Below are 10,858 nucleotides of genomic sequence, written 5' to 3' on the forward strand. Positions count from 1 at the left end.
TGTCTCTCTCTGTCTGTCTGGCGAGCACACATGCCCTATAGTGAAAAACTCTCCAAAAAAATAAAAAATAAAATAAAATGCTTTGGTTATCCGTGTTTCCTAGTCCATGGGAGGTTAGAAGTAGCAAGTGGTGTTGGTTGGGATGGAGAGGAAAGGATTGTTTTCCAGGCAGGTGAGACTTGATATCTGTGCGAAGAAAGGACAGTGTGCAAAGGCTGGGGGCAGCCGGAACTGAAGAGTAGACCCAGAAGTTACTGATCTTGGCAGTTGGAGACCTTTTAGGTTGGGGTAGATGCTCAGTAGCTCCTTTGTAACTCTTGAGGGCACTAGTATACTTCAGGACAGTCTTTAAAAATTATGTTTAGGGGGCTGGCAGATAGTGTGGTGGTTAAAGCGCTGCACTTCCCCATGACTGGTGATGGTTTGAGTCCTGGATCTGGCAACTTGCTCTCTCACTTTCCCTCTCTCTCTCTGTCTCTGTTTCTCTCTGGTCAAATTAAATAATAAAATAATTATTTTTAAAAATTCTGTTTATAATATTCTTATTTAAAAGTTTGGAAAGTATAGGGGTGGAGGCAATCTTAGAAAGTTCATGGAGGACCAGCAGGTCCCCTAGTGCAACAGTGAAGGGAACTGGATTCCCATATGGTTGACTGTGGTTCATATCCTGGCCCTGGTGATTTGAAAATCATGCTGGGTCATGTGTGTGCATGCCCAAAATTCCAAGAGGAGAAGAGATTGTGGTATGGCCATCCCTTTGGGGGGGTGATTTCTCTCTCTCTCTCTGGCCATCACACACATGATATAGCAAACAAGAAAATAAATAAGTAAAATAAAATAAATAAAATCCTTAAAAAAGTCATGAAACATGAATATTGTGGAACTATACATGAATCTCAATTTTTTTTGCACCAAAATAAACTCATACTTTAATCCCATTTTTTCTACAAACTTTTTGAAGTCCCCATGTATTTCAGAAATAGTTCTATTGGGGATAGCAGGTGGCATGGTGGCTAAGGTGCTGGATGCTCTCACGTGGACAATCACCGTTCGAGTCCTTGACCTGGTGGCTTCATTTCTCACTTTTCTCTCTCTCTTTCTCTGTGTCTCTAAATGAATAAATAAAATTAAAATTAAATAATTCCTAAAAAAAGAAATAGTTCCATAGGAAATATTGAAATATGAAAACTGGGCCAGCAGGTGGCATGGTGATTTAAGGTGCCAGACTCCCACATGACCAGCCATGGTTCAATCTCCGGACCTGGCTCCTTGAAAATCATGCCAGGCATGTGTACATGTGTGCCCAAATCCTGGGAGGAGAATAGAGGAGAAGGGATTGTGATGTGACCATCCTTCCTGGGGAGTGACTTCTCACTGTCCCTTTCTCTGTCTCTGGTGAGTGCATGTACCCTATGACAAAAACCGAAAAAATAAGTGAGAAGAAAAATATGGAAACTGCTCATAAAAGGGGGGAATTTCATGTAATTTATATACTTACCTATTTAGAGTACCCAGTTTCCCAACAATGCTGGATCAATAGTCATTCTATGTATCATTTGTCCTTTTATTTTGAAAAATAGGTTAAAGATTGTATATTATTTATTTAGTGGTTTATTCTTTTCATAGGCTTTTCCGAAAAGAGGCTACCTTTACTTCCTGTTCCTTGCTTCAGCCTTTCTGGAGCTCACTTCTCTCTTCCCCAGGTAGCTCGGATCAGGCCCTGGTCTCTGCTTCATCCCAGCCATTCTTTTTATGCTAGTCAGACCTTCTTGCCGCTACTTGGGTCTGTTTGGTTTTTGCAAGCCTCCAAATGCCTGTCTTCTCTCTCTCAACTCGACTTCTGTCTACAGACACAGGCTCGAAGTAGTTTCTTTTTGGAGAGGTTTTTGCCATAGGGCTTGTGCACTCACCAGAAAGACAGAGAGTGACAGAGAAACAGAAAGCGAGAAATCACCCCCCAGGGAGGATGGCCATGCCGCAATCCCTTCTCCTCCATTCTCCTCTCGGGATCTTGGGCACACACGCACACGTGCCCGGTGTGAGTTTAAGCCACCGGGTCCAGGACTCAAATTGCAGTTGACTACATGGGAGTTCAGCGACATAGCCATTACGCTAACTGCTGGTCCCTGGAAGTGATTTCTTTAGAGGTTTCCTTAGTTCACAAACTCCAACAAGCATTAAGCCAGGGAATTTTTTGTGTTTGTTTCCTTCAGTTATTGTTTCTATTCCACCACACACTTGTCTCCATTGAGTTTTCAGTCTGGTGTCTGGTTAGAGATGAACACAGAGCACTGTGTCCTTGCAAGTTGCAGTGTCAAGCATGTGCTTAGCAGTTACTACCTGCAATGGCCCAGTCTGAGTGGGAGTATCACTCTTCTTGGCAGTCACTTCACAGAAAGTTCTGGGGGTTTCTTTGGTGCCAGAATAAGCAGTCATTACATTCCTTACAATTTATAGTCAAATTATCATTTTACTGTTGTTAAAATCTCCTTAATTATAGAGTATTTCCCCATGCTAAGATGTTAAAAAAGCAAAGCAAGACAACTTTTTGCCAGTGTGCTGTAGAGAAAGCCTTTAAATATCACCTCCTCACCAAGATGTTGGCGCTAGAGGGAGGAGAAGTTTGTGTTTATGGTGAGTTTTTCGTTTTTCCTGTAGGGCACGTGTCCTGCAGGAGAGAGAGGGAGAGGAAGTGAGAAGCTCCCTTTCTCCAGGAGGATGGCCACACTGCAACCTTTCCCTTCCGTTCTTCTTTTGTCACGCACCTGCGCCTGGCATATCTTCTAATCCACCAGGTCCAGAACTTAAACCGCACACTTGACCACCTGAGATCCAGCTGCCCTAACCATGCCCCCTGGCTGGCCTAGGTTTTTGTTTTGTTTTGTGTTGTTTTTAAGGGAAGAGTGAAATACATTTACTTTACACTGAATTTGAACTGAATGCCCCCAACTGGCTGGTTGGTTAATGTTTTACCTGATTGTTTGCCCCCTGTTTGGGCTAACATTTTTTTCTGCCATTTCAGGTCTAGTGGGCCTGGATGCTATTGGGGGAGGCTCTTTTGGAGAGTGGTCACTTGATCATTGGACAGTATGGCAACCTTGGAAGATGTGCTTATATTCTTCAGGTTGGAGAACAAATGAAGAAATAACCTTCCAAAATAAGGGACTGCCTCAGTTGTTCTGTGAGCTGAATAAAGATCTAGATGGTGGGGCTGGCAGGTGGTGTGGTGGTTAAGGGTGCTGGACTCCCACATGGCCAACTGCAGTTTGAGTACCGCACCTGGTGGCTTAAATAAAATAAATAAATAAATAAAATAAATTTCTGGTCAAATTAAAATAAATAAATAAAATAAAGTTAAAACATAATTCTTTTTCTTTCTTTCTTTCTTTCTTTTTTTTTTTTTTGGAGAGGTTTTCGCTATAGGGTGCGTGCGCTCACCAGACAGACAGAGAGAGACATAGAGACAGAAAGCGAGAAATCACCCCCCAGGGGGGATGGTCACACCACAATCCCTTCTCCTCCATTCTCCTCTCGGGATCTTGGGCACGCACGCACACGCGCCTGGCATGAGTTCTAAGCCACCGGGTCTGGGACGCGAACCACGGTCGACTACATGGGAGTCCAGCAACATAGCCATTATACCAACTGCTGGTTCCCAAAACATAATTCTTGAAAAAATTATTTAGGTCATTGAATGGGATATGTTTCCGCTTAGACAATCTTTTCCTTTTTTAAGAATTATTTAATTTTATTTATTATTTTTTTTTTAAATGTGCTATAGGGCATGTGAGCTTGAGAGAGAGAGAAAGAGAGAGAGAAATACTTGAAATGTGGTTGACCATGTGAGAGTTTGGCACCTTAACTACCACGCCACCTTCTAGCCCCTAGATGGTCTTTCATAATATCTACCTTTGGGCTCTGGTTTCAAGATGTATTCAGAATCCGTCCTCTTCCCATCCCAACACCTGTCATCCTGGTCTCAGCCCCTATCACATCTTGCCTGGATTGTCGTGATTGCCTGTAGTTGGTCTCTGCTCTGACTCTTGCCTTCCCCAGCCTGTGTTCTTTTTTTATTTTTAGGAATTATTCATTTAATTTATTTATCCACTCATTTATTTTAACTTGACAAGAGAGAGACACGGAAAGAGAGAAGGAAAGTGAAAAAGCAAGCCACCAGGTCTGGGACTCAAACCATGGTCAGCCACATAGGAGTATCCAGTGTCTTAGCCACCATGCCATATGCTGGTCCCCCCACCCTGGTTCTTAGCCCAGCAGCTAGTGTGATTGTATTCTCCTAAACCTGCATCAGATTATATCACTTCTCTGCCCAGAATGTTTCAATGGCTCCCCACGCCACCGGAATGAAAACCAAGCATTATGAGGCCTTACAGGATCTGCCTAGCAGCCCTCTCCTGTGCCAACCCACACAATCCTCTCTTCTCATGCTTTTCTCTGTCTTTTGCAACTCTTCCCACTCCACTAGCCCTGTTGGTCTCTGTTTTTCCTCAAGCACACCAGGCATATTTGGGGGCCTTTGTACTTCTGATTCTTGGTGCCCAGAACACTCTGCTACTGGATAGCAGCATGGCTCACTCCCTCATAGGTTTCAGGGTTTCAATGACCTAATATCTTAATAGAGAACCTTTCCTGATCTCAGTGCGAACGAGGACCTGCACACACATTTTGTCCCTCTCCCTCTGCTTTATTCTTTGCAGTCATCGCCATCTGATTTGGGGGCAGGAACTTCCTGCACTGAACCAATGTCTAGCTCATTGCCTGGCACTCAAACATGTTGGGATAAATGTGTGAATGAGCACACCTTACAAATAGGATGCTCTTAGGACGAAGCTGGCAGGGGGCATAGTTAACTGCAGGATTGTGAGTAGGAGACTGCACATTTGGAACCTCATGGTACCAAGGGGGTGCCTAGGCTGAAGATTCATTCATTCAGCAAATTCACTGAGTGCTTTATAATTGGTCAGCACTGGGGACAAAGTGGTCAACAGGAAAGACAAAGGCCAGGCCTCACATTTAGGGAGCTCACAGTCTACCTGGTTAGACAGATACGGCTTCAGTTAATACTGAAAATCGTACTTAGTCACAATTGTGATAACTGCTTCGACGGGGAGGCTGTTGGTCTTGAATTGGGGCTAGAGGAATGACAGTCAGGGCAAAGCATAGTCTTCTGGAACATTTAGACCCAGGAGAATCTTATTTTCTAGGGATATTGTGTAGGTATTTTGTTTGTTTATTTCTTCTATGAGTGAGACTGACTCTACCCCCAACACGGTCTCAATGCCCGAAATCTACTACAAGCCTCAGCCACTCAGCCAGCCCCACATCACATGGATACATGTGTATAGCATACTTGGGGAGGTCCTAAACTCGAACCCAGGGCCTTCCTACATGACATTGCCCCACATAGCATTGTGCTTTACATGTGCCACCATACGGCCACTGAGTAGTGATTTGTACAGCATCACAATCACCTTCTCTGCCACGTTAATGGCCAGTGTGTGTGCTTCTGGCAGTGGTCCTGAGGCGAACAGTGCAGGGGTGATGGGTCCAATTATTGTGGCTTACATGGAGCACTTTCCTGCTGGCACATCCTTGCCGTTGTTTCAGGGGTAGGGCTTACATGGGCACTAGAAAATGCAAAATTAACTCGGGTCACTTTGCACTGTTGTTTTCTGTTCTGTCTGCAGAAGAACCAGAATGTTGAGTACGAAAGCCGTCAGGTTTTTGTGAAAGGTGAGTGTCCACTCTCATTCCCATAGAGGCCACAGACATTCTGGTCCTTTGAATGGGAATGTGTCAAAATGAAGCCCTCTGGCCCAGCAAGGATTATGAAAGAACTCTGGTTCAGCCAAGTATGGGATGGAATGCACCTGTCCATTGGTAACAGGATTTCTTCCCTTCTATACATTTCTTTTGTTTTAAGGGATTTTTGCTATAGGGTGCATGAGTTTGCCAGAGAGACAGAAAGCGACAGAAAGTGAGAAATCATCCCCCAGGGTGGATGGCCATGCCACAATTCCTTCTCCTCTGTTCTCCTCTCAGGATCTTGGTCACGCATGCATACATGCCTGGTGTGCATTTAAGTCTCCGGGTCTGTGACTTGAACCGTGGTCAACTACATGAGAATTCAGTGATGTAACCATTACGCCATCTGCTAGTATCCCTTCCAAACATTTCTTCATGGTGACCAAGCCTGCAGATTGCATTGAGGAGGAGAGGACCTGGTCACAAGGAGCAAGTGCACAGGCTGGCCAGGGGGATTAGGACAGTAAATAAATGCAGCCCAAGTGATCAGTGTTCTGGCAGCTGTCACAACAGAACGGGGAGGAACATTCCCTGCCGTATATGCCTGCTCAGAGAGCAGGGTTTTCCCTATTTCTAAAAACATGTTTTTTGTTTGTTTGGGTTTTTTTTTGGAGAGATTTTTGCTATAGGGCGCATGCGCTTGCCAGACAGACAGAGACATAGAGACAGAAAGCGAGACATCACCCCCCAGGGGGGATGGTCACGCCGCAATCCCTTCTCCTCCATTCTCCTCCCGGGATCTTGGGCACGCACGCACACGCGCCCGGTGTGAGTTTTAAGCCACCGGGTCTGGGACGCGAACCGCAGTTGACTACGTGGGAGTCCAGCGACATGGTCATTACGCTAACTGCTGGTTCCCTAAAAACATGGTTTTTCAAAATTTTAGATCAATACTGTGGATAAAATAGGGCCCTGTTTCTTAGTTTGTAGATTCAAAGTCCCAGTGAGGAACTCCAAGGCCAGAGTATGTACATCTGCCAGCTCACATGCCTGGAAATTTTACTTAGAAGGTACACGAGTAGTCTTGAGATGCCAGTATTTCCAGTGTTTCCTGGTAATAAGCAAATGTTTTCAGCCATCTTCTAATTCAGACCCCTCCTTTTCCAAAGGGCAGACTACATCACAGGACAAAGGCTGGTGCCCCAAGCTCTCCACTTCATGTAGTGAACTGACTGCATTGCGTAAGTTGGATGCATAAAGTCTTGCTTAAATGTGCTCTATTTTTTATGGCCTGAGGGCATATGCACTAGAGAGAGAAAGAGAGTGAGAGAACGAGTGTGTGCGTGCAAGCACATGAGAGCGAGTGCACAGGCCGAAAAGTGATGTGGTCACTCTGCAGTCCCTTTTCCATTTCTCCACCCCCTCAGGATTTGGGGTGGCCATGCGTACACATCTGTGTCGTGTATTTTTCAGGCTGCTAAGACAAGGATTCAGCTCAAACTGTGGTTAGCATGTGGAATCTGGCTACCTATGCACAGTGCTTTAAACACTGCACTATTTGTACAGCAGGTGGCATGGAGGTTAAGGTGCTGGATCTCACATGGCTGACTTCTTGATTTGAGTCTTGGACCCAGCAGCTTGAAAATCACTGTGTGGGACCAGCAGATGGAGTAATAGTTAATGTTGCTGGACTCCCACATAGTCAACCGCGATTCGAGTCCTGGACCCAGCAGCTTAAAACTCACTTGGGGGGCAGGGGAGGGACCAGCAAGTGGCCTGGTGGTTAAGGATGCTGGACTCCCACACGGCTGACCATGGTTTGAGTCCTGGACCTGGCAGCTTGTGTCTTGCTTTCTCACTTTCTCTGTCTCTCTCACTCTCACTCTATTCCCCTCTGGTCAAATTTAAATAAATGAATAAATAAATTCTTAAAAACAATTTAAATAAACAAATAAATAAATTATTAAAAAACAAAAAACAAATACACCTCACACCGGGTGCTTGTGTGTATGTGCCCAAAATCCTGAGAGGAGAATGGAGAATGGAGAAGGGATTGTGGTGTGGTCATTCCTACCCACCACAATAAATAAATTCTTAAAAACAATTTAAATAAACAAATAAATAAATTATTAAAAAACAAAAAACAAATACACCTCACACCGGGTGCTTGTGTGTATGTGCCCAAAATCCTGAGAGGAGAATGGAGAATGGAGAAGGGATTGTGGTGTGGTCATTCCTACCCACCACACCGAGGGGTGATTTCTTGCTTTCTGACTCTGTCTCTCTGTCTCTCTTTGTGTCTCTGGCAAGTACACATGCCATATAGCAAAAATCTTTCTCGTGGTCTTTTTCTTTATTCCACCTTGTGAAGAAGATAATTTGAAGGGCCACAGGAAGTTATTTGCTTCTATAAAGTGTGTTCCAACAGCATAGATTTCATTTCACGCAGATGATGCTGAATTTACCAAGAGATTACGCAAAGAGTTATCTGTCAAAGCAATTCGCTTCTTACTGATTTTGCCATAACCATGTTTGTAGATCGGTTCATTTACTGACTTCAGGTTTGGGTACCCCCATGCAATATATGGTTCCACAATTCTCAGCATGTTAATTGAGGCGCTATTGAGTTTAACAAAGATGCCATTGAAGATCTGGCAAAGACGAAGAAGCTGCAACACCTTTTGAACCTTTGGGCTCACTCCATTGATACCTCTGATCCTGATGACAAATGCCAATTTGGGTTCTGCAGGTACATAGAAGTTGCCAGCTTTTCTTGCCATCCTGGCCACGCGAATCTCAGTTCTGTCCATCTGTCTATATTCCTTATGATAGTGCTTAGCTTTTTCGTAGATAAGCTTCCTCCTTGCCTTTCGAAGCATCTTTTAAGCAAACTTCTTTATCAGGTGCTTGATCTTCAACTCCGCAAAATTCCTTCACTTTTTCTTAAGGGTTTCTAGCACAGTAGGGACCTTTTTCTTGGTGGCTTCCAGTGCAGCAGGAGCCTTTTTCTTGGTTTCTGCCACAGCAGGAACCTTCTTTTTCTTCTCTTGAACGCCCTCCATGGTTCCAACCCTCCATGGTTCCAGTCAGAAAAGAGTTTTTTTGTTTTGTTTTGTTTTGTTTTTTTAATTTATTTTTTAAAGAATTATTTTATTTAGGGGCCAGCAGGTGGTGTGGTGGTTAAGGCAGCTTGATTCCCACATGGCTGACCATGGTTTGAGTTCTGGACCTGGCAGCTTGCTTCTTCACTTTCCTTCTCTCTCTGTCTCTCTCTGGTCAGCTTTTTTTAAAAAAAAAAATAATAATAATAATGGCAATGAATAAAATTAAATAAACTAATTCTTTAAAAAAATAGTTTATTTAACTATATTTATTATTTTAATTTGACCAGAAAGGGACAGAGTGACTGAGAGAGAGAGAGAGAGAGAGAAAGAGAGAGAAGAAAAGCGAGAAAGCAAACCACTGGTTCTGGAAATTGAATCATGGTCAGCCATGTGGGAGTCCAGTGCCCCCAACCACCATGCCACCTGGTGGCCCTGATGTGTCCTATTAAAATATAAATTTAAATATGAATATTATGGGGCCAGCAGGTGGCATGGAGGTTAAGGCACTGGATCATCCCACATGGCTGACTATGCCGTTTGAGTCGTGGACTTGGTGGCTTGAAAAATCACACCAGACGCCTGCGTATGTGGGCCCAGGACCTCAGGAGGACAATGGAGAAGGGATTGGAGTATGGCTACCCCACCGGGAGGGTGATTGATCACTTTCCCTTTCTCTCTCTATCTCTTCAGTGAGCCCATGTCCCCTACAGAAACATTAAAAATAAATAAAAAGTTATTTCACATATGGAGAATATGGTGTAGGCCATACTTTATTTTTAGAGAGTCAGAGACAAGATCCTTGACAAGGTCTTCATACTGTGATTCAATGTCCAGCCTTAGCCAGTCTGGATTATAGGCACACACGTACCCTCAGTGCATACCGGGAGACCTCAGTGTGTAGACATGGTTCCCCATGTGGCCTCAGCATCATGGAGTACTTTACTACCACTGCGCCATGCTGGCTGGCCCACTTTTTTTTTTTTTTTTTTTAAGTTTCACCATAGTGTGCGTGCACTCACCAGGGAGAGAGGGAAGGTGAGAAATTGCCCCCCATAGGGGATGGCTATACTACAGTCCCTTCTCTTCCATTTTCTTTTCAAGATTTTAGGCATGTACGCACATGCACCAGCATGGTTTTTCAAGCCATTGGTCCAGACTTGAACCATGCAGTTGGCCATGTGGGATCCAGTTGTTCCAACCTCTAATCCACCCGCTGGCCCAAACCTGCCCTATTTTAAATAGTATAGCTTGCTATTATAAGGGAAAGCTGCCCGGTTAAGAGTAGAAGTAATCATTTTGTTTCTTGTCATCTAGTAGTTCAAATGCTCCATATGCTGCAAAGTGCCCAAGGTGTGGGCTAAGCTGCATTGAGTTTGTAATAGGGCAAAAACCAATCCTTACTTCTTGAAATTTAGCTTTAAGTTTAGGGGGAGTGATTGTCTCTGTTTTTATTTTTTAATTTTTATTTATTTTTTAAAATAATCTGGCATATTTAAAAAAAATTTTTTTGGAGAGGTTATATTTAAAATTTTTTGAAAATTTATTTATTTTAATTTGACCAGAGAGAGAGAGAGAAGGCAAGGCCCTAGGTCTGTGACTCAAACCATGGTCGGCCATGTGGGAGTCCAGCACCTTTAACCATTACGTCACATCTCCATTTATTAAAGTAGATCTCCTAAGTTGTTTTAGTTACCCATCATTCCTGGGGTCACTTTTTGTTTGGAAAGTGATTAAGTTTGCATTTCTTTAAAAATACTGTATAATTGGGAACCAGCAGTTAGCATGATGGCTATGTCGCTGGACCCACGTAGTCAACCGTGGCTCACGTCCCAGACCCAGTGGCTTAAAACTCACGCCGGGGGAACCAGCAGTTAGCGTAATGGCTATGTCGCTGGATTCCCACGTAGTCGACCGCAGTTCGTGTCCCGGACCCGGTGGCTTAAAACTCACGCCAGGCGCGTGTGCGTGCGTGCCCAAGATCCCGAGAGGAG

The 10,858-nt window shown here is 44.0% G+C and overlaps 1 pseudogene; it reads left to right on the forward strand.

Moving 5' to 3' along the window:
* The window catches only part of LOC102492494 (28S ribosomal protein S18b, mitochondrial-like), a 23,539-nt pseudogene that overhangs the window by 2,010 nt on the left and 10,671 nt on the right, over positions 1 to 10,858 (forward strand).

Source organism: Tupaia chinensis, unplaced genomic scaffold (genome assembly GCF_000334495.1).
Source record: "Tupaia chinensis unplaced genomic scaffold, TupChi_1.0 Scaffold000683_1, whole genome shotgun sequence".
Lineage (NCBI taxonomy): Eukaryota > Metazoa > Chordata > Mammalia > Scandentia > Tupaiidae > Tupaia > Tupaia belangeri.